Genomic DNA, 27,225 nt, shown 5'->3' on the forward strand with positions numbered 1-27,225 from the left:
AATAGCACAGAATGAATTGTTACGTGTTTATTTTATTTACAATTTAGGTTGGATTTTTTTTGTTGTGCGCAGCAGATTTTCTGTGCGCGGAGACCGTGTCAGCAGTGCGCAATTGCGCATGCGCGCAGTTTAGAGGGAACAGTGGCTGCAACTGTTTCCACTGATTGGTATTTAGTGATAGATTTTCCTTGTATCATTTTCCATCTTTTTGAAACCTCACAGTCAGATTTTAAAATTTCTTAAGGGATTCTTTTCCATGTGGAGCCATGATGTAAACATGAATATAGACACAGCTCATAGGCCCAAAACTGTTCACAGATCATTTTATAACACATTCTTGCAGTTAGGTGTTACGACGGGTGCAGAGGCCCAAGAGCAGGGAAATGAGACAGCAGACGAGTGACTTAAATGAAACAAGATTTATTTGCACAAAGGCAAAACCAAAAACTACAAATGGAACTCTAAACCAGAAACAGAAGTCACTTATAATACACAGTCGGCGTAACAAAACACTTCTTAGAGGAGGGCGTAAACACCATACACAGAATAATAACCCACGTTTAATTCCTCCGAGCAGGTAAACTACAAAACAAAAACTACTACTCTCCACACAAAGTACCCAAACTCTATCCCTGAATCCCACTACACTAGCAGGAATACCAATTAAACAAAACAACAATGCTGTATTGTCAGATGCTGCTTGGAACGAGAACTTAGCTGAACAGTCTCTCTCTCTGGTATGGGGTTAGAACCCAGGATTCCTGTCCAAGGTGTGGCAGCAGCCAGAGTCCTCCTTAGCTTAGCAAGACTTCTTGGATAAAGCCCCGGTCCTTGTAGAGTCTGGAAGCCTCTGCCAGGTGGCTTTCCAACCAGAAGAGACAGAAACAGGCAGGAGTCAATACTGCACAGAGAAAACAGGGTTAGATGCTGAGCTGGGAAATGCAGTGGCTCAGACAGATCTGAACGCAACACTAACTGTGAGTTAGGAGACGGTCCGGCACCAACTGACGAGACGAGGCACTCTTTATAGTGAGCCCAGCCAGCCTGATGAGCAACTCCCACCTGCACCCGATCAGCTGATTGGAAATCAGCCACACCTGCTGCCCACCACTGCCACACACCTAGAGAGAGAGAGAAACAACAGGCCAGAGGAGGAGAGAGCACTGCCACTTAATCACAGCCTCTGGCTGTGACAGTGACATTAGGAGGGTAGAATTTCTACTTTGGGGCTTGTCTTATAAATAAAGTATTCCTAATGTATTTGTTTTTGATTGTTCATAAGGGGAAATACTCTACTAGTCACCTTAGAAATAAAGCAGTTATTGGGAGGTGATGCAAGCTTTAACCATGTGACATTTAAGTGAGATTGCACAGAGCTAGACTCACTTCTGATGTATAACGTATGTATAATGCAGGAGGTGGGATATGTCAGGCAGCCAGAGAACAGTCAGTTCTTGAAGTTAATGTCTTAAAGGCAGGAAAAATGGCAGCGCGAGGATATGAGCAGCTTCGACAGGGGTGATATTCTGAGAATGTGGTTGATTATTAAGCACGCTGTTAGTGGACACTGCTGACCACGATGCATTAAACTGAGAAAATGGTGGAGCCGCTTACAGCGAGACTAAAAATAAACCAGAGCGCAAATGGTGCTCCAGGAATATCTGCGAAAACAAAACAAGAACAGTGAAACCTTTGGGGAACTATTTGGTCTGGTGTGCACAATGTATCGCTTACTTTTAGAAGAAAATGGGGAAAACCACTGCTGAGTCATACATGGGATGAATGAATTTTCAATGGTGAATTTAACATGCAACATTAATATAATGTCTGCTGCTGCAAAGACGGTGGGTTTCTGGGTTTAACCCTCCCGTTGTCCTCATTTATGGGCACCAAAAATATTGTTTCCTTGTCTGACAAAAATCCAAAAATTCAGCAAAAAAATCCCCAAATTTCTGAAAATTTGCAAAACCTTCAGGAAGAAAATTCCAGTAATTCCTTAAAAGTTTCCCTTAAAAGTTTTATTTTTAAAAAAATCCCCCAAATTTGGTAAGAAAATGCTTGTAAATATTTTCCAAAACATTAGTAAAAATCTTCCAAAAAAATCCTAAAAATATCTAAAGTGGTTACATATATATCAGTAAAACTTGTAATATTTTCCTTAAGAACATTCACATAAAAATCAACCAAAATCCAGCGAATTTCGCTGGATTTTGGTTGATTTTTTTGTGAATATTCTTAAGAAACATTTTTAACATTTCTTTTTTCCACCAAAAAATGTTCAAAGATTTCCCAAAAATGTTGAAAATGTGGACATCAGAAGTTTCACTGTGAAAATATTTTTTTCTCCACATTTTCACACTTTAAAACGGATCAATTTTGACCCGCAGGACGACACGAGGGTTAAGTCATTATATTCTCTATAATATGGAGGTTCCTGTCCCTCACATAGGAGGAGCTTGTTGTTAATATTTTTTCCTTGCGGTCTGAGCAGAGCAGCAGCAACATGGCGGCTAGTCACCTGTGTGTAAGTTCCCCCTGGAGGAAGGTTTATTATTGTCACTAAGGTCTCTGCAGTGCTGAGCTCGGTGTATGATGAGCTCAGAGTCTAGATACATGCTCCTTATTCTCATTAGGACTGTAACTGATGATTATTTTCATTATTGATTAAACATTTAGTCTTAAAATAAAGAGCAAAGCAGCAAATCCTCAGTTGGAGCCAGTTAATGTTCCACACTTTTCTTGACAGATCACTTTCTAAATTAAATCACTGGTGTGTTTAAGCCCAATGAGAAACTGCAGTAGGCTCAAAATCACAGCAGTTATTTATAGGAAGCAATATTTTAATAAGCTCCCAGTGAATCTATCATTTTCCTATCGATCATATGTTAGCTGTTTCCTTCTGATTTATTTAATTTGCTAACTGAATTTCAAGCGCAGCAGATTTGATTTGGGGATGAAATGTCAGTGTCATTAACTGGCTGACCTGAAATGCTGCAGGTCAGCAGCTTCGCATAGCCTCCCATCGTGCAGATAACCAGGGCCCGACCCTGGCCTGTCACACTTGCTGTGGTGGCTTTATAAAGCCTTCCTGTCTTAGGGTAGCAACAGTGCCAAAGCTAAATAAATCACAGGCAGTAAATGGCTTCTACTCCTCAGCAATTTCCTCAGCTATCATCAGTCTGTGTGCTGTCAGTCGCCTGCTACCTCCGAGTCGCCCAGCACCGTCTTTCCCTGCAGTGTGGGGACCGGTTAGCCTCGCCTCCTGTTGTTCTAAGGACTAGAAGTAGAAGCGAAAGGTGGTCCGTGGGCCAAATCAGGGGCTGTGAGGTGCAACTGGGGCCGCCGTGCTGTGTCGTGGGGACAGGGAGCAGCCTGACCTTGTGTTTGTGTAATGGCCGTCCGTGTGATAGATGGCACTGCCAGAGGTTTCACCCACCACGCTGTGGGGCTGTCCACTTGCCCTGACACAGATGGATTTGCCTTTGGTTTTCCCCCTCACCTCTGCTGTGTAATTAATCTTCAGTGCAGGTCCACGGGATAGGAAAGTGTGCGCTGCCACTGTGGGCCGGCTGGCAGATAAACTCACCGGCGGGCGGCTTTCAAGGCCCTGAGGACAAGCGCCACCAAGGAGATGGCAGAAGAAGATGTTTAAATGCATTCTGCCCTGGGCCCTCCTCACTCACCTTGGCTTTCAGAGGAAGAGGCGGCGAGCACAATATTTGTCCCTGCTCCAGAGTACAATTTATCTTGGATGAAAACAGCATCTCGGAGAAGACTCAGCAGTAATAGGCCATCTCCAGCACCTCCGCCATCACATATTTTACTCCGAGGCCTGGTTTCTTTCTGCCTATTGCTTCACCCGTACCACATGCTCTCTGCTCCATTTCACAAGATAATAAGGCTGTGAGCTAAAATGGCTTAAAGCAAATGGACATATCTGTGCTGCAATTTTTTATGTTCCATTTCAATGTATAAGTGCGAAGGCTGCAAATTGGCCACGTTACACCGATAAAGTCTCACAAGGGATGCAAACAGACAGCTGCATTTTACACTCAACCATAAAGAAAAATATAATATATAATCTCAATAATGCATTTTGTCCCTATATCTAAATTATGAATACTGTCATTTTTTTTCTTGTTTATAGTGCAGAATTTGATGTTTACCTCCTAAATGTAGCATCTAATTTTGTATTTTTATGACTTATTTATGACTGGTTGTCATAAAATCCTGCATTAATGAGTAATTTGTCCATTTGCAGGCTGGTATGTCTGTTTTAACCACAGATTACTGCAGCTATATAGTAGCTTTACAGATAATATGGATTTATGAGAGATCCAGGGCTCAGTATCTGACCTGGTAACACAGTAGTATGAACACTAACGGGGTCAGCGTGCCACATATGCACTGTAGCTGTTAGTCTGACCGTATTATAAAACTGCATGTAACTGTTTAGTTAATATCTCTGTCATGACACAAATTAATGCTGCATCTTCAGAGCCTTCTGATTCAGCCGGTGTTTGTGATTTCTGAGTCTAAAACTCTCCTTTGGGTGCAGTAGTGGGCGCCTAATCAGAGGATGCGGTTAATCCCTGGGCTGTGGAGCTTTTCACCAGCTGAGAGCAGTGAGGTTATGGACAAACTGAAGCCCCCTGGAGATGGAGGTGTGAAGCAAATCCAGGCAGATCACTGAGCCTCGAAATGAGCCGCACAGAGACAAAATAGAAGAGCTATACTGTACCTTTTTTTTTTTTGAGAAAGGAAAGTCCCCATAAAGCTGTTTTTAATACTGTGCAGAGGGACAGGTCAGTTTAATGAGGTGATGTGAAGCTTGGAAATGAATAGTGTTGTGATATCCTGCAGCACAGCAAATAGAAGCACTGGGAGCCATTGAGCTCCGGAGCCTGAGGCACAGGACTGCAGAGCAAACAGGCAGAGTTAGTTTACTAAATGATGCTGAATAGATGCTGGGTAATCACCACCACTGCTCATAAATTTTCCTTTAAAGGCACCTTGTAGAATAGACTGACTGCATTTCCTTTTTTTTTCCACTTTCCAGATAGGCATCCTAAGATCTAAACGCATGTCAGAATTTCTGTTTTAATAATCAGAATTAAAGCAAATTTGATGTGGCTTTAGATGAACAGTTTTCTCTTGCAAACACATCGAGCGGGACGCACACCGCTCATCCCCGATTATCTATTTTCATGTTGAACATTTTTGTGGAGCAGCCCCTGGGGTTATGGTGGAACAGTGCACGGCTTAGTGGAGCCCTCCTCCCTCCCTGTGCACCCTCCACTCCGGTGGCTGGCTGCAGATTTAATGGGCTTAGCAGCTGTTGAGGAAAAGCAGTGAGGGCTTGTGGCATATGCTCTGGTTAGAACAAAGAGCAGCGAGCACACCACACGAACTACAACCGCCTGAGCTGAACGCAGGGCTGCCACAGGGGCTGCAGTCAGCCATTAAACTGTTTTACAGCTTGTGCTCGTTCACTTTATTTGATTGGCTTTTTTGTTAACGCACTATTCTGGGTTTGGTTTCCTATTATGAGTGTTTTTGATCATTTTCTACAAAAGAGAGATGTTGCTTTTAGATGTTTGGGGTGCATGTTTGCTTTCAAAGCAGCGTTTGCTTTCTTTTCACTGCACCAGGCTGTACAGTGGGTGTTAATTCATGAAGCAAAAGCAGAAGAGGGTGTATTTCAAAGGTTCTTTAAAGGCACTTGACAAGGCCGCCCTCTTCAGGGAGCGCTGTAACCCCTCCAACACATCTGCTTTCAATGTGCTTCATGATGCCATTTGGATAGAAAGTGGTGCAGAGTGTCCTCTAGTGGAAAAAACACTTACATGTCTCAGTGTGGAAAAGTTTAGAACATGCAAACAGTTTTCTAAATGGTGAGCTCACCAAATTAGCGGCATTAAACTAGAGTTTTACTCAGGTTTTTCTATTTCAAAAAGCAAAATTAAATTAATTTTCTTGTTTTTGTTGCCAGGAAGATGAACTTAAAATTTTCTGCTTTTTTATTTGATTTGGCAAAGTGCTCTATCACTGCCAGCAAATATGATCAGATTATTAGCCCAAAACTAATTAACTCTAGCAAATATGCCATTCTTGATTCTCAGGTGCTGATTTTGCTTTGCTTGAATAAGGCAGAAACTGGTTCCTTTTATTATTCAGCTTTAAATATTTCCCACAATATTTCATGTTCACATAAAAATCTTGCAGATGGCACAAATGTCTCTGCTGCACATATATCAGGCCCCATGCAGTCTGGTTACTCACACAATCACCAGCTGTTCGGGACACACACAGGCTGATGTAAGTTTTATTGCAGTTTGCACAGTTACTCTGTGCATACATGAGCTTCAACAGGCAATATGTGTAAACAGTGATAAGGTTGTGTTTGTGCAGTGTGTGTGTTGTGTGTGTTTTGCTGGGTTTCCTAACTGTTAGCAAACACGCTGCGGTGCCATGTTCTCCCACTCACTGCTGACAGAAACAGCTCAGTGACTGTGTGGGAGTGAAGTGTGGCAGGTTTGCTAACTGTCTCTGCTTGGAACAGTACCGTAAAAGGTCTCTGCATCAAGAAGCTGCTTCTCGTGTCTTTGTGTGTGCGCGTCCCCGAGTGTAATATGAATAAAAGTAGGCAGCAGAAGCAGTCTCTTGCATCGCCTGCTTGCCCTCATTACGGGAGAAAATGTCCTTGCACTGGCTGCGCTGCAGAGAAGCAGAAATGTTTGAACAAACCAAATGGCTTTTAGTGGAGCAAACTAAAATGGTAAACACTTGACATTGTGACTGAGCAATATGAGAAGGCGGCATGTGAAGGGGAGCAAAGGGAAAATGAGACCGAGCGAGAGGCCACTGGGTGAGCAAAGCCTTATCATGTGTAATCTCCACCAGTGTTGCTCGTAGCTCTCATCATGGCTGACCTTGTCTCCACTTGGCTGAGTGCAGCCGTCACGCTTTGTTTGTCTGTGAGCCTCTCGCCCCCACACTAACCAAGCAACTAAGCAAGCAACCAACCGACCGACCGACTGACCGACCAAACAACCAGCTGACCAAGCAAGCAATGAAGCAAACAAGCAAGCAACCGACCAACTAACCAAGCATCTAACCAGGCAACCAATTAAACAACCATGCAACCAACCAAAAAAACAACCGACTGACCAACTAACCCACCAACCAACTGACTGACTGAAGAAACAAACGTGAAAAGAAAGAAAGCAACCGACCAACCATGTAACCAGCCAAACGAACGACCAACTGACCGACTGACCAAGCAACTGACTGACAGGCCAACCAAGCAAGCAACCAAGAAACCAAACAACCAAACAACCCACCAAGCAACCAAGCGAGCGACCAACCACGTCACAAAACAAGATGCTACTTTATTGCGCTGCCATACTGTATAACATGAAATCAAAAACTGCTGCATAGTGCATTGTGTGTGAATTTGCAGGGTGTGATGTGTGTGTGAAGGTGGTGAGATAAAGTGAAGTAACAGGAATAAAAACTGACAAACATATTTAAAATAATGCTATGCCTTTGGTTTTAATCAGGGACACCACCTCCAGACAAGAAAATGTTAATGTATCAGTTTAATAAAATGTAGGTCGTCAATCAGTTCAATCAATCTCTCTATCACAAGTACTTTTACATTGTTAAACACTGACCTCAGTCTACCACCTTTAAGAACCGTAATGACAAGTGAAGAGTGAACTTGACAAAAAGTCTAGGAGTCCAGTAGTATTTTTATCCAACTAAATTCCAAACCAAAGAAAGTTCTTAACAATTGAATAAACAAACCAAGCTTATATTAGCTCCTACTGTTTATTTTATATTGCAAAATCTATCTTTCAGTACTTCCTAATATCCTGTCTGCACTACTCAGCCTTGAGTCCACTGCTTATTACCAACAATGTAAATCTGGATAAATGTCTCACAAATATACTGACTATTAAAAATGCTGCATTATTTTAAAAAAACAGCTGGGAACTGCAGTTTTAGCAAAAGTTGCTGAAGTAAATGTTGAGGCTGCAGACTTTTGGATGCAATACATTTTAGGATTAATGTGTTTTTTAGATTTGGTTAATTAATTTTGGCCTTCTCACTGCCACAGTCACAGAGATCTAGTGTTTGTTCATAACAGGAAAATGTTGTCCCTGTAAAAGACTGTAAAATCAGTACATTTTCTAATTTACTGCAATAAATGATCAAATCGCTAATACATTTTTATTGTCCATTTAATAACTGAAGGTCCACTGAGACTAAATGAGAATAAAACTAAAACCATCTGTATTACCAGTTAATGCTGGCGTCAGCATCATTACTGTTTGTGTGTTTCTGTGTGTACCGAGATCCTCGAGTAACTATCTATTTTTAAAAGTTCATTAGCTGATATTTGAAGTAATGACAACATCCAGCCTCCAATGAGGAACAATTGAGCACAGACTGAGTGAATGACATTGATGCAAACTATATTTTTAGTAAATAATTACACATTATATCTTTGGTTTGGTCAGAAACGGCTTTTAAACAGCCATGAAATAATTTGTGATAGCTTTTTACTAAATAACTATTTTTTATTCATTTCTTTACTAAAACTACGACATAAAAGATCACAGTCTTTGGTAAATATCAGGCTTACAGACTTACATGTGCCTTCTCTAAATACTCAGATTTGAATCACAGCTCTCTAATGTAAATATAAAATCATTTGAGCACAAAAGTGAGGAGATGTCAAACATTAGGAGATGTCAGTGTGCAGCTGTTGTTTTGTCATCAAAGCAGCATGAGAAGCTAAAGTGCATTTTAATGCGGAAACATACAAATAAACAAGTTAGTGCTGTTGTATAATCTGACTGCCATCAAAGACAATAAATTATATCTCTTTATAGCAAATTGAGCCTGTCACTGTTTTGTTTTGTTGATGCTTTTTTAACACAAAAATGTTGTTTGTCATTTAAAACTTCCTGTTGCACATGAACAGTTTGTCACACTCACAGTCTCTGTTTTCAAAGATTGTCCTTACAGAGGTAAATAAAAGAACTTACTCATGTGCAACCAATTTCCACCATCTCAATCTCAAATGCCTCATTGCAGGAAATGTTTTGCAGCCAGTTCTGATCTCAGATGTCTGAGCTGTCCTGTTGTTGCTGCCTGACGTTGGACTGTCTGACCAGAAGAGGGCGCCAGACCACTATCCCTGACTGCAGAGAGCAAAATTAGTTCAGATTTTGAGTCACACAGAGCATAAAAACTTGCAAATAGCATTGTTGTTTCTTTTCTCAAGCTCTTGAATGACCTCCTGCTGCTTTAGTGTGAGGTTTGTTAGTGGATTTTAATGGAACTCCTCTGAGGACCGTGCAGCTCCACACTTTCAGAATAATCCCAGTCATATTAAACTTTTTCTCATCAGGGAAAGTCTTCAGTCTGTTAGCTAGTTTATTATTTGTCTAGAAATAAAGTTTATTCTTGTTTAGAAAGTTTCTGCAAAACGACTCCTTTGTGTTTTCGTGTTTTGGCACAAGGGTAATATGTGGTTTAATGCAGGTTCCTCATTAAAAATACTTGAGCATTGAGTAATGTAGAATATGTAGCAATACACACGAGTCTCAATGTAAGGAATCCACATGCAAAGACTATCTATGTGCAGCTGAAGTGTGCAATTCACATACCTCTTTTGGTGCAATTTGAGTAGAATAATATGCTGTAATTGTAATTCAAAACAAAAGGTAGCATTTGAAATACATCTTCAGACTTATTTTGTGCTATAATTTACCCACAATCATCAAAATCCTCCTGTATTTAGACAATAGGGATACACTTCATCTGGCAACTAGACTGAGCACAAATATGAAAGCAGCATGCAAACAGGCTTCATTTCTGAAAGCTAAAAATCTTGTTCATCGTGAGAAAAAGGTTTAATTTAGCGAAGTGTGCTTGTGTTGCAGAAGTGTGATTTCTTACTGACTTGTGATTTCTGATCTATGACTCCACTCTCAGTCTGTCCTTTATCATTACCGGTATACTTGCTTTTTTCATTAGGTCCATTCTGTTGTAGATAAACTGCCTGTTTTGAAAAACAAATACATAACTATTTTTCTACACGTAAAGAATCTGTGCAACATCAATATTTTTCTGCTTAAGGAGGAAGTGTGCAGTAGAGATAATCTGTGCAATATTTCTTATATAATTGATATGTGCAGGATTGTTGTTTTGCACATCCAGAAGAATTTTCCCCAAGCAGTCTCTGGATATCGACTTATAGAAGAATCAGTATTTTTATTGGTGTATGTTAGGATGACTGTTTCACGGTTGGATAAGAGAGGAGGCTTGAGGTGAGATCAGATGCAGGTCAACCTGGCATTTATTCATCAGTGTAACAGTAAAAATACACAAACAGCAGAAGGTGGTGACTGGCATGTTGTGACCCTCCCTCTCTCTCAGCTGCCAGGGTTTTTTAGGCCTCTCCCTAATCAACCCCTCAGGCCTACCAACATAAGGGTTAATCAAAAATAATCAAACACAGGAATTTCATAAAAATATAATGTCTTTAATTTTAACTGTAACAACGAACATTAAAACTGTATATCCATTTCCTAAAAGTAACTATCAACATCCTCATCTAGCAATGTATTTATTTCATCACTTGACGAGATTTCTTCTCTCCCTCTCCTCACCTACGCTTGGTTCCTCCCATAACCTTTAAAAACATATTCCAGCCCAAAGGGACTCTTTTGGCTGCAACACCTGTGGTGGCAACAGAGAGGTGAGTGATAACACACTTTTCACTTGATACCTTCTTAAAACAATGTCCCAGATCCACTTCAAACTGGCATCCAGTTGTAAGTTAAGTCAATCACTTAACCATTATGCTAAACTATTATTTCCTTTCCTGTAGGCCTCACCAGCACCAGGGTTTTCACCCAATGCTAACAGGAGAAGCCACCACACAGCACATGGCAGCACATGCCAGCCTCAAAACCACATTCAATAAATCAATTAAACAGTCATTGTCGTGTGTTTTATGTCGTGAATGTGAACTCCGTGCTAGTAATGAAGTTGACCTTCCTTACAGTGTATTAATGTTATTTTTGTTTTCTGTTGATGTTCCCTACATGTTTGCATTATCCCCTTTGCTGCTGTACAACTGCAAATTTCCCCAGTGTGGCATTAATAAAGTCTTATCTTATCTTATTCCCATATGTTAAAAAAATGTAATGGATGAAATTTAAAACAATTAAGTGCCATACCATTCAGCGTAGGCGATCATTTCTCTCCATCTAATCCGATCTTTTGCCTTCTGAATTGTGACTGTTGCCCTTTCCATGTGTAGCCATGATGTCAGTCCGTCTATCATTTTCATTCTCTGTCTGCCTCATCCTCTTGTCAAATTAATTTTTCCAGTTGTGGTGATATCTAGCTATCTATCTTGCTTTCGATGAGTATATTATCAAGGTCTCTTTTGACAACCTTTGACCTGTGCGCTGTGACGTAGCCCGGTTCAGCCAATAGGAGCGAAGCACCCCGACAGATGCGGAAGTCACAATTTAAGAAACGATTTGAAGACGAATTAAGTGGATTATGTAATACGTGTTTGAAGTGTGACCTCAGGAGGAAAGTCTCAGCTTTGAAACTGGTTTCCGTCCATGTCAGGTGTGTTTTAACTTCTCTATATTATACAGGTAAGGGTTTTAACGGGCAGGTAGCTTGTTGCAGGTCGGACTTCACGTTTATGGGCTCCAACCCAGCTGAGTGACGTCTCTTAATTAAGACAAAGAGGTACCGAGGTTTTTTTTTTTTTTTTTAATACAATGTGTTTATTGAGTTTAGGGAAAACTGTTAATTAGGGTCGAAGAAGGACCGTCCTCACGGTGAAAACAAAACCACATGTAGCTACGAACTGGCAACAGGTGAAACTCTATTTGCAACTGCATCTCCAACTGCAAATAAATGAAATGTAATAATTTTACAACAGTTAGAACTGGCTTTTGACTAGTCCATGAGCCATAATTGTTACAGATAACAGACTGTATATATTTGGTATATCTTAGGTAGGTTTAAGTGTCAGGCCCATTGCAAACATGATTCAGAATACATGCATAATATGATAGTATAACGCTGCAGCCATGTTAAATCCTCCTATGCTAAGTATTGCTAGCCAAAATGACATTAAGTCTAAGGATTACGTTTTATTGTATGCTGTGTAATTTAAAAAAATAAGCATTGCTGTTATCAGGGTTTAGATGTAATGTTTTGAACAATGCACTGTTATCTTAGAGATTGTACTTGTTTTGTTAAATTACAGAATTTTTTTTTTACATGCTAACCCTAAAATAAGCAAAACAAAATCCAGAGCAAACTTTTGTTCTTATAAATAGTAATTTTTGCTTTACATTATTAATTATTATTATTATTATTACTGTATTTAAATCAGCAAAAAACAAATGTATTCTTTTATTACCTTTTAATTTTTATACAGTATATGCACTGAAAATGTATAGGAAAAATTATGTCTGATAAGGATCAAATAAAGGGTAAAATGGTACTAATTGTAAAGATATTTCCAATTAAATAACTGGTAATTTCCAGTAAAATTACAGCTGCTAATTTCCCCGTTATGCTGTTTTTGAATGTTACAGTATTCCACTATTGTTTTCTGGCATGCTTGCCATCAAATTAAATCTTTTTATTAATGGATTTTATTTTTTTTATTAATTGTATTATTTACCTTTTTTTAATAATGTGAAAAAACAGAGGGTTAGAGACAAAACAATAGGAACTGAGTAACCCAGATGTACAGATACACATTGGCTTCTTTTTTTACAGTTAACGTTACTAATTATCCGGTGTGCATAGACTGATACAGCTACAGTTTTGGGTATTACAGTGACCAAAATTTAAAACAGCTTAGAAAAGTTACTCTGAAGTATTCAAGGGTAAAAAGTTCACTCATAGGCAAAACATCCAGTTTATTTACACTTATGGTCCATTTAAAGGAGTTTTCATTGTTACCTGTTGCCATATTTTCGTAGTAATTAATTAATTAGAGAGATTGTGTTCAATGTGTAGGTTTTAGGAAGCATCCTTACGCATCATTATGTCACTGCTGCAAATATCCTGCCATGAAACAGAAAAATCTCCCCGACAGAAATGACTGAAATATATTTTGACTTTAGTAAGCAGATCAGGCTCTTGCAGTAAAATAATATCCAGCTGTGATGGAGATCAGGGCTGATTTAACTGCAGCTTATAAACAGACTCTGTGTGCTACAGTTTCCCTGTCTGAAGTAAATAAAAGTACACAGTCTCATTAGCATTAATATTGATTAATCCTGTCTCCATGTCTAGAATAGTGTATTATTATAAGGAATTAGTAAAGTTATTGCTGTGTTGTGTTATGTTGTGTGTAAATCTCTCTTGCTTTGGCGACGTTCATATGGATCCTGCTGCAGTTATTTATTCAAGTCAGAGGAAAGACTCCTACAAACAGTTGGAAGCAGCAAACTGAACTTCAGCTTCTGTTTTCACTTTGGGGTTTGTGTTTGCACTTCCCTCATAAAATCGGTATCTTTTGTGCTGTTTGTTGTGTTTAATGATGAGCTGTTGCTGCCATCTGATGATACTTTTACTTCCACTAGGGCACCATGGTTCAATTTCTTGAAATGTACATAGGAGCTGTAGTCAAAAAAAACTTCACTTGTCAAATATGGGGTGACCAGTGAGATCTCAGAGATGACTGTGACCCTATTTTGGAGGCGCCACTGTATCAGAAATGGAGCATCAGTCCATTTTTAGCTGGTAGGCAACAAGTTTTTTAAGAAAGGGATCAACTAGGAGAGATGGGCCCACTTTTTGTTAGAAGTTGATGTGAGTTGTGATGGAGTAAAAGGGAGAGGGCTACAAGCCAGGACTTGTGGTGGAAGAGGAAAAGATTTAGCTTGGATTTGGCATCAGGACTGTTTGGGAGAGATGAACCAAAGTGAAAATGCATGTTGGCTGCCCGCTAATAACGAAGAAGACAGGAAGTCTCTCAGAGAATTGTGGCTTTGGGTTAATGTTGTGTTGAATCTAGCTTTTTGGCCATACCAAATGAATAAAGAGAATATTAAGTCAACCAGATTAGAGAAGGACCTCTGCATAAAATAGATAAAATGAAGACATTCAAGTAAGTACAGATGAGTGACAAGTAAAAGGAAAGTGAGAGGATCTGGTAGCTCTGTTTTGCTGTTGGGGAACATTTTACCGGCCAGTTCTAGGTCGACTTTACACACTTATATTTGTATGAATTTCCATTTAACTGTGATTGTTGTTGCTGTCTGTTTTGTACTGTTATTATGTGATCTTTTGCTGTAGAACAAATTTCCCCTGGTGGGACAATAAAAGATAACCCTGAAGTTGTCCCTATCTATGAGGCTAGCGGGTTCGCTGAATTGTTTGATGATTATAAAATCAGATCTCAACCCAACTGAACACCTTTAAAACATTTTGGGCCAAAATGTTAAACATAACCCTTCATCCATCATCATCAAAACAATAAATGAGGGAATGTGTTTGGAAAGAAGGATTTTCCAGTAAAATGCTCAAAACTTGGAGAATTGAAGCTGTGATGACCCAACAGTTTATGTTGTGAGTTATATAAATATTCAACCCCTGTATAGTTTCCATGAATCAGGAACCCTGCTACAGATACCAAAACTCTTGCTTGTCCTGGACTGTCAACATGTTTGTTTCTGCTGTAAAGTTTGTCTTTTTAACATAGGGGCCTGTAGGGATTGTATTACTAATGGAGTCAGCCTCAAGTGGACATTCAAGGAACTGCAGCTTTTGACACGTGGCCCATCAAAGTAAGAAAAGAATTGCTGACCTCCTTGTAATTTTTGACTATATCGAGGACTGTCTTCAGATTATTGTGACGCAAATCTTAGTACCTCTCAGTCAACACATATTTAGACATTTGTTCTTACAGCTGTGTTACTTTTTACTTTCCTGCTTTTATGAGTATTGGAAAAAAATGTCTTGTTTTCCTGCCATGCCAGTAGTCAGAAAGCAGAAATGTTTGCCTCGCTGTTTTGAAAACAAAGGTTAATGTCTCTACCATGTATTGGTCGATTAGCTGTTTTCCTCATAAAATATTCAGTATCAGTCCAATAGTTTGTGCTCAGAGGTAAAATGTGATAATACTACAACTACTGCTCGTCCAACCTGCACCTTTGCAGCACCTTTTTGGGATATTTAGTGTCGAATTTAAATGTTTCAGTCTACTGTAAATGTTTGTTATTTTAGCCATAATAATTGCAGTTCTCTCTCATAATTTAAAATAAGTTGTTTTCTGTTCAACTCCACCAGGCAGATAATTGCATTAAAAGTAAAATGAGCATTATTTTGGCGACAGCTTGCAGATTAGATGTCTGTTCGTCTCCACAAGATGGCGCTATAATCATATATTTAGCTTTTCAGTGTCGAGGAGCTTGTTGCGCCTCATTGTAGATTGGAGGAATACAGCAGTATTATAGACACCAGGTGGTGCTAGTGATTTATTATATTAGAAATAAACTCATATAATTGGAGGTCTCAGCTGTGAATAATCCAAAAATGTTCAATACTGTTAATCACCTCCATCGTCACTGTGCTTCATAATTAATTGCAGCAGCATGTAATTAAGTTAGAGTGTCCATACTGGATAAAATTCAAGCTTGTACACAGTGTTTTAACTGTACTGAACTCTGACTGGCAGTTGGTTTCAGTTCTCCCACCCACATTGTGTAGCTTAAACATGATTTCAATTGAAGGGATCCAAGTCAAAAGCTTAAAGCAGCTCACTTCAACCAGTCTATCACTCCTGCTGTCTCAAATGGAGTTTTTAAAATCAGTCTTGTTAAGTGAGGAAAGTATTTTTACACACATACATGAACAAACCCACGTCCATTTGCTATAAACTAACTGTAACTGACCTGAGCTGGCTTTGGGAGGTGAATTTCAGTGCGGTCACCTCACACTCATATATGGCTGGGTTTTTGTTTTTTTTTTTTCAGAAACGGAAAATTTCACCTCCTTGCCCAGGAGAGGATTATAGTAATTTCCACTGAGATTGGACTGTAGGGGGAGAGTGGGATTGGAATATATATGTGTGTAAGTTTGCATGTTTATGTGTAGATGTGGGATTGGGGTCATCAGTCACATTCATTATAACGAAGTCTTCACCCTTTCACCTCTCCCACAGCCGCTAAAAGCTTCGCGCCCAGTCTGCACTGGTTTCAGTGGGAGGGAGGACCATGCACGTCTGCATCACACATGGCCTGAAACCCAAAATACACCAGAATCTAGAGGGCTCTTATAAGGTACAGTATGATAGATTTTCTTACATAAAAGACTGTTTATTACCACTTTCAATTTGGAAATCAGCCTGATTATCCAAATTACCTGTAATTAACCCTCCTGTTGTCCTCATTAACGGGCACCAAAAAAAAAAATTGTTTCCTTGTCTGAAAAAAATCCAAAAATTCTGAAAAAAAATTCCCCAAATTTCTGAAAATTTGCAAAACCTTCAGGAAGACATTTCCAATAATTCCTTAAAAGTTTCCCTTAAAAGTATTATTTAAAAAAAATCCCAAAATTTGGCAAGAAAATTCTTGTAAATATTTTCAAAAAATGAGTAAAAATCTTCCCCAAAAAATCCTAAAAATATCTAAAGTGATTACATATATATCAGTAAAACTTCTAATATATTCTTTGAGAACATTCACATAAAAATCAACCAAAATCCAGTGAAATTCGCTGGATTTTGGTTGATTTTTATGTGAATGTTCTTGAGAAAAAATTTTAACATTTCTTTTTTTCCCACCAAGAAATATTCAATTATTTCCCAAAAATGTTGAAAATGTGGACATCAGAAGTTTCACTGTGAAAATATATATTTTTTCCACATTTTCAAACTTTAAACTGGCTTACATGTGACACTCCACAGTAGGTGCCACTATGTGTTTTACAACACAGCTAACTGGATAATCCTGCCTGATTATTAGTGAACTCAGGTTAATTGACTTGATTTGGTTATGTGAAGGTAGTTTGATGATCTAGGTGAGGTAGCTTAAACAGGCGTTTGAGTACATGCCTGGAGCTGGGCAGGCTTAAACAGATTATATTAGTGTTTTGCTTCATTAAATCTAAACTTTAAAGCTCAGTTTTGATCCCAGACATGTACAAATGTGTTTTTCCAAGGCAATCACTTCGTAGATTTTGTCAACATTTGTGCTTTGTTCATATTTTGTCTCTTGCCGCGGCAGCGTTTTTCATAATGCCGCTAATATTACTCCTGGAAGTCAGTCATTTTAAGACTTTTATTCCAGTCAGTTGAGAGTAAAGCATCAATATTAGGTTTCAACTAAAATGTGTCCAAGAAACGTGTCTGAAAGTAATATCAGCGTTGGTGGAGTCATTCATACCTCACATCACTAGACTGGTTTGAAATAATCTTGCGTACCGAGACATGTCTTATCAAGGCCACGGAGGTCAGAGGGACAGAGCTGAATCTTGTCTAGTTAAACCTTTGGAAAGCTTGAGGCTGTGGTTTTGTGCTTTTTGAGTCAAAAAATGTGTGGAAATTGTGGCCCTTGGTCTAGTTTCCTGTTTGAGTAAAGGCCTTCTTCAGCGGGGACAGGAGCCAAGTTGTTCCTCTCCTCTCCTGAGTGTAATTTTATCGAATCCCCGCTGCATCTGTGTCCGTTCCTGGACAACTTTGTCCATGAAACCCTTTGAATGTCCCCCTATATAACCCCGTCACTAACAGCTAAAAACTTTATGAAAAGGCAACAAATACACAAACTTTGTATAAAGGGACACAGAAATATACTCAGGAATTATCTCCAGCTCCAGTGTTTTGCAGTTTATTGCGTGCAGCGCTGTTGATGGGGGCCTGTGGAACCTTAAAACAACGCTAACAAGAGAAATGTTGCCTTCAGCCACCCAATATCTGAAATAACCTCAGCATAATAATACAGTGCCGGCAATAATATTGATCTTTTGTATGCTATCTGTGTTATTGTTACAGAGGGCTATTTTCTTTCACCTCAGGTTACCTGATAACTATTAGTGTTTTGTAGTATTTTCCTCAATTTGCTGTGGATGTGGGTGTTTTTGTTAATTTATTATCCTTTGCTTGTGTGTCCTCGTGTGCGTTTTTTGGTGCCATTGCCTGCATACGTCGTGGATCGTGCTTGTTTGTGAACGAGTGTGTACTTGTGTGTTGCGGGTGATGTTGACTTCCTGAGGCTGATCACCACCTTCTTCCCAACGTCTTGTTTTTGCCCGTCTCTCTGCCTGTGTGGAAGTTGTGTGGGCACCCTCTGGATTGCCTCACCGCCGAAGCATGCCGGACCCTGTTATCCAGCTATCCATCTGTGTTATTGATTTTTTTCCCTCTTTGTAGAGTTTCATCTTTCCTCCACTTTTCTGTCGAGCGATGGCGAGGGAGGGAGTGTGAGAGAGAAAGGAGGGGCGAGCAAGGGGGCAGAGCAGAGATCTGAGAGCTTGTAGGAGATGGTGGAGGGGGGAGGTGGAGGGATGGAGGAGCAGCGGTGGGGCTTCTGAGCGTCGGGGTGTAAGAGGTTGGGGTGGAGGGTGGGGGGTGCACTCAGCCTGGACTATGGATGAGCAGAGAGAGAGAGACTCTTGAAGTGTTGAAGCTTCTCTCTCTCTCTCTCTTCGTTCCTCTCCATTCTCATGGGAGCGCCCCCCTCCCCTCCGCCTCCCTCCTCCATCCTGCTCCAAGGCGCCTCTGGTGCACACGCTCCACTTGCCACCCCCCTCTTCCTCCTCCTCCTCCTCCTCCTCCTCCTCCTCCTCCTCCTGCCTCTCGCTCCGTCCGTCCGCCCGCCTGCCTGCCGTCTTTTCTTCCCGGGGGGCTTGGGCAGTGCTGGCGGCGCAGCCGTGATTTGCAGGAGATTTGTCTAAGTGAGAAGCAATTAGTGCGCCTAAGCACCGCTAATGTATGCATGCTGGGGCCGCCGCCGCCCCTCCTGCTTGGCAGTACCAGGGCTGAGCTGGGGCACCTTCTCTCTCCCAGTTTCCCCTTTTCTGTTTCAATCTAGAGCTGTCATCCTGCTCAGGCTCCCCTTCACATGACCTCTCTCATCCATGACCACAACACTTCATTGACTAATGCTGATAAAGTTTTTTGTACTATTTATCAGATCATTTTACTGCAAAATATTCAAAAGTATACATTCTCCAAAAGGTGGCAGGGCAGAGTGAGATGGAGAACATTTCTGTCTTCTCGTGGAAGGGACTTCTGTGCTTCTCCCACATAAGTTTCCACTGTAGATCCGAAGGAGGCTTCAGTAAACCTGGAAATTTAAGTCTGTGAATGATTGTGAGTGGTGGCATAATTTGAGTGCAGTAATCCATCCACACACTCAGACGAACACACACATCACAAACACACATGCACAATAAAGTGGAACAGTGGTGGGTGGTAGGATTCCCTTTGAAACCTGTGGTGTAGAAAGGCTTGTTTGTGAGCCGGCATGCATGAGGGACGTTCTGCATGGTGCGACTCCCCAGCTACTTGAAGATGAACTTTGCCCTTTTCTACACGTTCACTCTCTCTTACTCAGACAAAAACAAGATTAAGTCTGCTCATCCTAACGCCGCGCTGACTGCCTTCCAAGTGGGAGCCTACATGGACCGTGGGTGGTTTTGAAGCGAAGTGCTCGTTAATTAAAGATAGGCTAATTACTGGCGCTTCTTAGCCTGGCTTTCGCGGCGCTGATAAGAGGATAATCCTGGAGAGAAAGGCGGAGATCGAAGTGGTCCCGGGTAGACCAGGCCTCCTGCTCGACTGGGCCGGAAGAAAATACCCCCCCATCCCTCCAACCCCCCGTCCTCTCTCTGCCGCTTTAAAGAGCAGGCCTTGCAGCCATAGTATAGAATATTCAAGCAGGCTGCACTTCAGCAGGAGGAAGCCTACATAAAAGGCTCAAAGACATTATCCATCGCTCGTTAGGCGGAGAGTTTCTGAGGCTTTTCTACATCCTCTGGTTTAGCTGCATGTCCTAACATAAGACTGACTTTCTTGATTCCTGTATGGAAATTCTCTTGGTCACTTCTCTCCGTGGGAAAGTCTCTTTTCACTGTAAAAAGCAAACAAACAAAAGTAAAAACAGAGGAATTTTTCAGCAGCTGGAGCCATGAGTAGCTGTAAAAATATAGTAAAATAATGTAAAATAACCATCTCAAGAAAACACAGTAATTTCCCTTAAGAAACAGTCCTCCTTAGCCTTAATTTTACATGAGATTGTCCTTTTAATGTTTAATGAAGGATATTTGCATATGTAAAACAATGAAATTACATCAGTAGTCATTCTATTCATATATTATTTAACATTACATCTATCTAATATATACATATATATTATTTTTATACATCTAATGATACGTTATATATTTATAATGATATAATAAAGTATTTTAACATTATATGTATCATAAATATATGATAAAAATGTATTTTGACAGTTTATTTTGACATACACTGATGACAACACATTTAACATTTCTGTTTTGAAAACCTGTAATTAGTATAGATAATCACAAAAAAATCTGTGTAAAATAACAACTAATCCTTTTTCTGCCAGTTGTATCTCATTTTAAAGAATAGTCACAGTAATAAACTTGAATTTCATGTAATACATAAAGAGTAAATTATGAAATGAAAATGAAAATTTGTAATTATTCAGACTTACAGGTTTTTATTATTTTATATTAGATATGTAAATTCAATCTATTTTTGTAATTTTTATTTTTTTAATATTTCCAAAATAAGGAGCAAAATACCTGTAATTTCAAGAAAAATTCTAAATTTTTTATTTTATTTTTATTAAAGTGTATCTATCAAGCTACATCCGTTACAAATGTTGGGATTTACTGTGTTGCTCAAACACACACAAGCAATATGGAATTGTGCTAATTTGTGTTGGTATTTGTGGTGAAATAACAAAATCCCAATAGTGCATCCACTGGAGCTTCCCCTCACGGATGAACAAGCATGAACACACATATGCAGACATGTAAATAATCACATTTACAATTCACCTCACACTCACATGACTGAAAGGTTGCATGACCCAACTATCATTCACGTGTCTCTAACCCATATTTTGTCATGGGGAGTTAGCCATTAGCACTTGCTGGGCTGTTCCCATATGCTGGGCCTCCACAGATCTATAATTCAGAGGTGGCAGATGTCCCCATGCATTATTCATGAGTGCCGTTCCATGCCGGGCTAGCAAGCGAGCTAACGGTAGAACCGTCACAAGGTCCTTGTATATAGAGGGTCTGTTTCTTGTTGACTTGCGAGTGCACCTTCCCTGCAACTCCATCTTGCAAATGGGCCACGGCGAGATTTTCCGAGATGGAGTTTCCCTAGTTGCTCTCTCAGAGGACGGATAGCATCGTGGGACTTGGAAGGGACATAGTTAATGTGCTGATGGTCCTCGGTTTAATATGAATAATTGTGATTGTCGTGAAACTGAAAATACTCTCTTCAAAGGGGACTCTGTTGCTGTGACATGTCAGTGTACTTGTCATGGGGAGTACTACCATCTAATAGCTGTATAATGTCTTCACTGGCTGTTGAGGTTTGTCAGGAAGTGTAGAGTCCATGTTTTGAAACTTGTTCCATGCTAGAGTCAGGACATAATGGTATTTTCATTTAACCTTCGTGGTATCTGTCCGTGCATATGGTTTTGGTTTTATTTGTCCGGATTTTTAGGTATCTTTTATTCAGTTAACTTGATTAATTAATGTAATCCCTGCATGAATTCAATTACATTGTGACTTTATAGAAATAATGGCCTTGAAATAACAGATTTCATGGAGATTTCATGCAAAATTCTAGCATTCATTACATTCTTTTGGCAGGTGGTTTTGATCAAAGCGACTCAATGTGCAAATTTAAACCATATATAGAAGCAAGAGCTAGATATCTAAAAACTTCCTCTAGTGCAGATGCTTAAGACCTGATTAATAAAAGCTATATTCACCTCTGCTCAGGTGGAATCTCAAAGACTGACATCTTAAAATCAAAGTAAGACCCCAACTATCCACCATGGTAGACACCCTTAGTGCTAAGTGATATAACATGTTTGCTTGTAATTTGATTTTAAAGCTCCTCATGTATTACATGTTGGACTGCAGTATAGAATATAGGTGCTTTGGAGCTAAAGAAGAGGTCAGATCCTGCGTGTGTGTGCGCATGAGCATGACGGCTCTACACTGTAAATCACACCTACATACCTGAGGAGACGGCAGCGCTGTGTCCCGATACCCTCAAAGAGTGGGAGATAAAACACACCCAGGCACCCGAGATCACAAGCCGCCGCCAGCGCCAAGCCTGGCCGGCGCTGAACCGGCAACTCGATACCTCCTCCGGAGCCCTGCGGAGGGGGAGAGTGGGTGTGGGAGAGAGGCTTCCATAAAGTCTGGTCGGCCGTAACCTGAGCTCCCAGCAGACAGCCGTGGAGCCTCGCAGTCAGGCACGGAGGATCGAGTGTGTGTGTGTGTGTGTGTGTGTGTGTGTGTGTGTGTGTGTGTGTGTGTGTGTGTGTGTGTGTGTGTGTGTGTGTGTGTGTGTGTGTGTGTGTGTGTGTGTGTGTGTGTGTGTGTGAAATGTGCGTGTGTTTTCAGATGGGATGGGTGACATGCTGCCACACGCTTGTTACCACAGTTGGGATCGGGCCTATGTGCACATGTAGATTAGAAACACACACCAACACTAAGACCTCTCTTTGACTTTCCGTCTTTCTCCCAGCTTTTCCCATAAATCTCCTAAAGCAGTCCAAAATTCCTTCCAACAACATGTTAATACGCAGTTTTTTTAAATTTCCAACAGTGACCCTTCCTCTCCCTGAAATGGATACAGATGATGAGATGACGGAACCTTTGTCATTGAGTCACTGAGCTTTTCTCTCCTTCGGGCTTTAGGCTTTTCTCCAACACCTCGTCCCTCTTTGCCCTCAGTGAGCTTCCAACGTGACCGTCATCGAAAACACCTCAGACGTCAGCGAGCAGAAAACTACCGTCAGCTGCCATATTGCTCACTGTTGCTGCCAGAGTGCTGCCCTTTACAGATGTGAGTGCAGTGTGTGTGGTTTGGATATTTGGAGGAGGAGGAGGAGGAGGAAGAAGACGGAGAAGTGGGGTGGGAGTGATTGTGCTCGTCTCTGGGCTGGCAGAGGGACAGGAGCCCCTTGTGTGGTTGCTGTGGGTGAGGAGGTTAACTGAGCCGCGGCAGAGCCAAGACGCTGCCTGGGATATTGACAGGTTGGAACCTGAGGGCTCCTGCAGGATAGGAACACACTGCCAGAGGCTTGGTTACCACCACCGCCTGCCTGCCTCGGAGGGAGGGAGGGGTATGAGAGGGAGAGTGGGATGAGGGGAGGGGTAGGAGGGTTATTTGGAAAGAGTGGGTAAAGACAAGAATTTGAGATTTCTTCCTCCAAAATGGCTACAGAAAGAGAATCATGGGAAGGGCATGACTGGAGAGTGATTGGGTTGGATGATATTTTTGCAATCAACACTCCAACATTAAGATTCTTTTTTCCTAATAGTGATATATATCACCCCAAATCTGAAATGTACCCTTTGCAATATTTAAATATCCCAAATGGTGGAAAGCCATTATTATTAGTAAAAGCTGTTAAAGCATGAATCCATTTACTTCTGCCATTCCTCAAGCTCCACCACCACTAGATAACTTTACAAGCCAGTCAGAATCTTACTCAGCTGCTGCTCTCCAGCTGAATAGTCATCGAGCTCAAACTTTTCCTAATACTGCCCGTTCACTGCCCAGTGCTTATGAGGTTAGCCATTCAGAATGAACAGCCACCTCTCAGTCCACCAGGTTTATTTACTTTCTAGAGCTGCTTCTGCCAACTCTAAAACGTCTCCGCCACAAGCAAGCAAACCTAGTGTTCTGCCGTTGGCTGCAGGAGTAAACAGAAGAGTCCTCATGTACTCCCAGCATCTGAGAAACTGAAAATTCAGTTGATTTTTTTGTATGACAGTCGTTCCTCGGTTTTTAATGTCCTCGACCTACGGCGTTTCATCGTTATGTCAGAACTGGTTACATAGAACTAGTTGACAAGTGGAGCAGATGAATACATCGTCAAGCGGCGCTATAAGACGGTTTTGTTTACGTTCGCCAGTTGTAGCCACATTCACCAACTTTTTGCCCTTCATTATGCCTCCCAAGCGTAAGTCAGACTCCTCTGATGGCAGTTCTTCGAAGAAATGGAAAGCCACCTCCATGGAAGTGAAATTAGATATAATAAAGCACTCAGAACAGGGCAAAACACCGACAAACATCGGTCAAGTTGTAAAAACAGTGCAACATATTGTATCGACCCTCTGTGAAGAATGAGTGAGACTTTATCTGGTGCTCTGGTCATTTATTGAACCTTTACACAGGCTGCTGTAGGCCGTAGCCAATGCTAAAATGACTACAAAAACCCAGAATTAGCCGCCGTTCCCAGCTCTCTCTCGCTCAACACACACACTACTGCTGACTCTGAGCCAATCAGAGGTGAGCTAACTAAACATGGCACGTTCACTGACTTTACGTAAATCTCGAACTGAACAATAAATATTGAAATATCAACCACAACAGTATCAGTCTGTTACAATATTTTATCTTCTTGTAAAATGATTCATACATGCATGAAAGTCATTGGAATTCATGACTTCTCTGAAGAACAGATCGATATTGTAATGCACGTAACAGCTTTGTTTATATTTTTACTGGAGTTCCGACTTATAGCGAAAATCAACTTACATCAATCTGTAGGAACGGAACTCTGGCGTAAGTCGAGGACCTCCTGTATTGTGTTAGCACATTGTGTGGCTAATGAAGAATACATAACCCTTAGTTTTGATCATATGTCCACAGGTCAGAACTCTGTAGAAACTATAATGCTGAGGGACGTTCAAAGACGTGGAAACTTTAAGACTAATTTGAAACCAGTAACCACACCCTGGTCCCTTCACCGTTGGTTGAGCCCCCAGCGCAGGCCACTAGGCAACAGCAACACTTAGCCACACACCATCCAGCACTGACAAATGTTCTGCAGCTTCCAACTGGTAGAACCAACAAAGACGATCAGCAATACGTGACTCTCTGAAACAGGACGATACTTTCACAACAGTGGATTGAGTGGGTTACTGTGTTTTCATGTCGCCTGTAATGTTTCAGTGAAACCTAAAGTCAGCTGGTGTTTGCTTCTTTCCTGCTTTCAGTGCTCACATAAACATAATTTTAATACAACCAAATTACCCATAAGCTTGTTATCATTTACAGTTTCTGTTGTCAGACAAGAGAATGAATATGGAATAGTGACTTAAATGTGGCCTAGTGAGACTTAATGTAAACAAACAGTTTGTAACATCATCTGACAAATTCACCAGACACACGAGTTTAAACAGTCGTGAATTTAGTGATATCTCCATGTGAAATGACCACTCAGAGAGCGACAAAAAATATTGGTCTCACACATTCACCTGTTTGTTAGCTGTTCTACTCCATGCAGTCAGTCACAGATGCAGAGAGAGTCTTCTTCCTGAAGGGGATGTAGACAGCAACAGCTCAACAGCAATTAATATTTTTATGATCATGGTAACACGAACCATCTTTGCAGTATTTGGAGCACAGACACATTCTGGGAACATGTGAGACTTAATTTGCTGAAAGGGGTCACAATGTGGGACCTTTACAATAATCAGATTGATGTCTATCGCACTGAAATGTGTTTGATTGTAATGTACTGTCTCAGACAAAGCTCTTTAAATGTGTAAAACAAAACCTTCATTATCTTATTTGTTCATCATTAATTCTTACCAGAAAATTTTGAGAATCAATAACACAAGTGGATCATTTCTCTGCTGAAGTGGCAACATTTCTGAATAATTGCCAAGCCGTTGAGATTCTTAAAAATAAAAAATGATCGAGATAAAGCTCTCGATCAAGGATTTGTTGTAGTTCTACCATCTTTGCAGAGCTCCACTTTGCTGCTTTCTCTCAGTAAGGAGCTAAGTATATGGTCTGTGTAGTTCAGGGTCATTTGCCATGGTAACGGTGGACCAGGTCAGAAGGTGATTGGCTTAGCTGAGCAGGGTGCTGGCGGCTGTTTGTTGATTCTCTGATAGGGATGACCTACCCCTGACCTCCACACAAATCAATACTGCCTCCTTAAACTTTCATTTGTCCTCGTTTGCTCATGCTCACCCCCAATTGGGAGCAATTAAAGTGGGGCTTTTTGAGCTGAAAAAAAAAACATGCTGTAGCCCAAACTGAGTTTGGATGGAGAGGTATTTATGAATTAAATCAAGATGGTTGTGAATTCCTTATACACTGTCATGAAACTCTAAGAAAATGTTGAATTGTATAGATTTACCGTATCTCTATATTTCAGGTCTACAGCACACCCGAAGTCTAGTAATTTTAGATGGGAAGTGGCCTGATGTTTCGTCGTAAAGTAGGCGCATATGAGGTTAGTAAATTTCCAGTCACACTGTGATTTCAGAGAATAATCTTTGTGCTGTTTATAATTTGCGTGGTACAGGGAGTCCCTCCAACGCAGGAAAGCCTTTGAGAAGCTCCTTCCTGTCTCTTTACCTCCTCTTCATTGCACTTTTTGTTCTTTCTCTCCTCTCACCCCCTCATTCTCACTTTCACTACCCATAATCTCCGGTGTAGCCTACGAGGTTACGATGTTCCTCTGTAGAGCAGCAGGGCTGTGTGGGCTCATATTTTCAAAATTTTTTTTTGTACCTCTCATATGTATTTCTCCATTCTGGGGTCACCCTTTTTCCACTCCCCCACACAGGGAATCACCTCACTGAAAGGCATCTTGGTTGATTTAGTGTGGGCAGTTGCACTGAAACGTTGTAGTCATGCACAGTGTGAGTGGCATGACATGCTGCACTGTTAGTTTCCCAAAAGTTACAGGTAAAAATACAGTCTGTGCCTCAGAGCATCCTTATTACTATCTATCAGACTCAAGCCTCAGTACTTCATTGCCGTATCATTGTAGGCAGGAAATTGCCTCAGTGCAGCTCAGGTACGAAACGTAAACAGCTGGAGACATTTGCTGCACAGTGACATAAATAACTGCTGTTCAACAAATCCTCACTGTGGCTTGTTGTCATTTAAGTAGAAATGTTGGTATC

At 40.7% G+C, this 27,225-nt stretch overlaps 1 protein-coding gene across 2 annotated transcripts in view; it reads left to right on the forward strand.

Moving 5' to 3' along the window:
• The first annotated feature begins 11,607 nt into the window (after positions 1-11,607).
• Positions 11,608-27,225, forward strand: part of samd11 (sterile alpha motif domain containing 11) — a 112,397-nt gene continuing 96,779 nt past the window's right edge. The window contains exons 1-4 of one of the 2 annotated variants that reach the window (XM_055012578.1): positions 11,608-11,661; positions 14,768-14,852; positions 16,229-16,346; positions 26,469-26,546. The gene's annotated coding sequence lies outside the window, so the exon portion shown is untranslated. The remainder of the gene's footprint in view (positions 11,662-14,767; positions 14,853-16,228; positions 16,347-26,468; positions 26,547-27,225) is intronic. The other variant, XM_055012579.1, reaches the window with a different exon arrangement.

Source organism: Amphiprion ocellaris, chromosome 8 (assembly GCF_022539595.1).
Source record: "Amphiprion ocellaris isolate individual 3 ecotype Okinawa chromosome 8, ASM2253959v1, whole genome shotgun sequence".
Classification (NCBI taxonomy): domain Eukaryota; kingdom Metazoa; phylum Chordata; class Actinopteri; family Pomacentridae; genus Amphiprion; species Amphiprion ocellaris.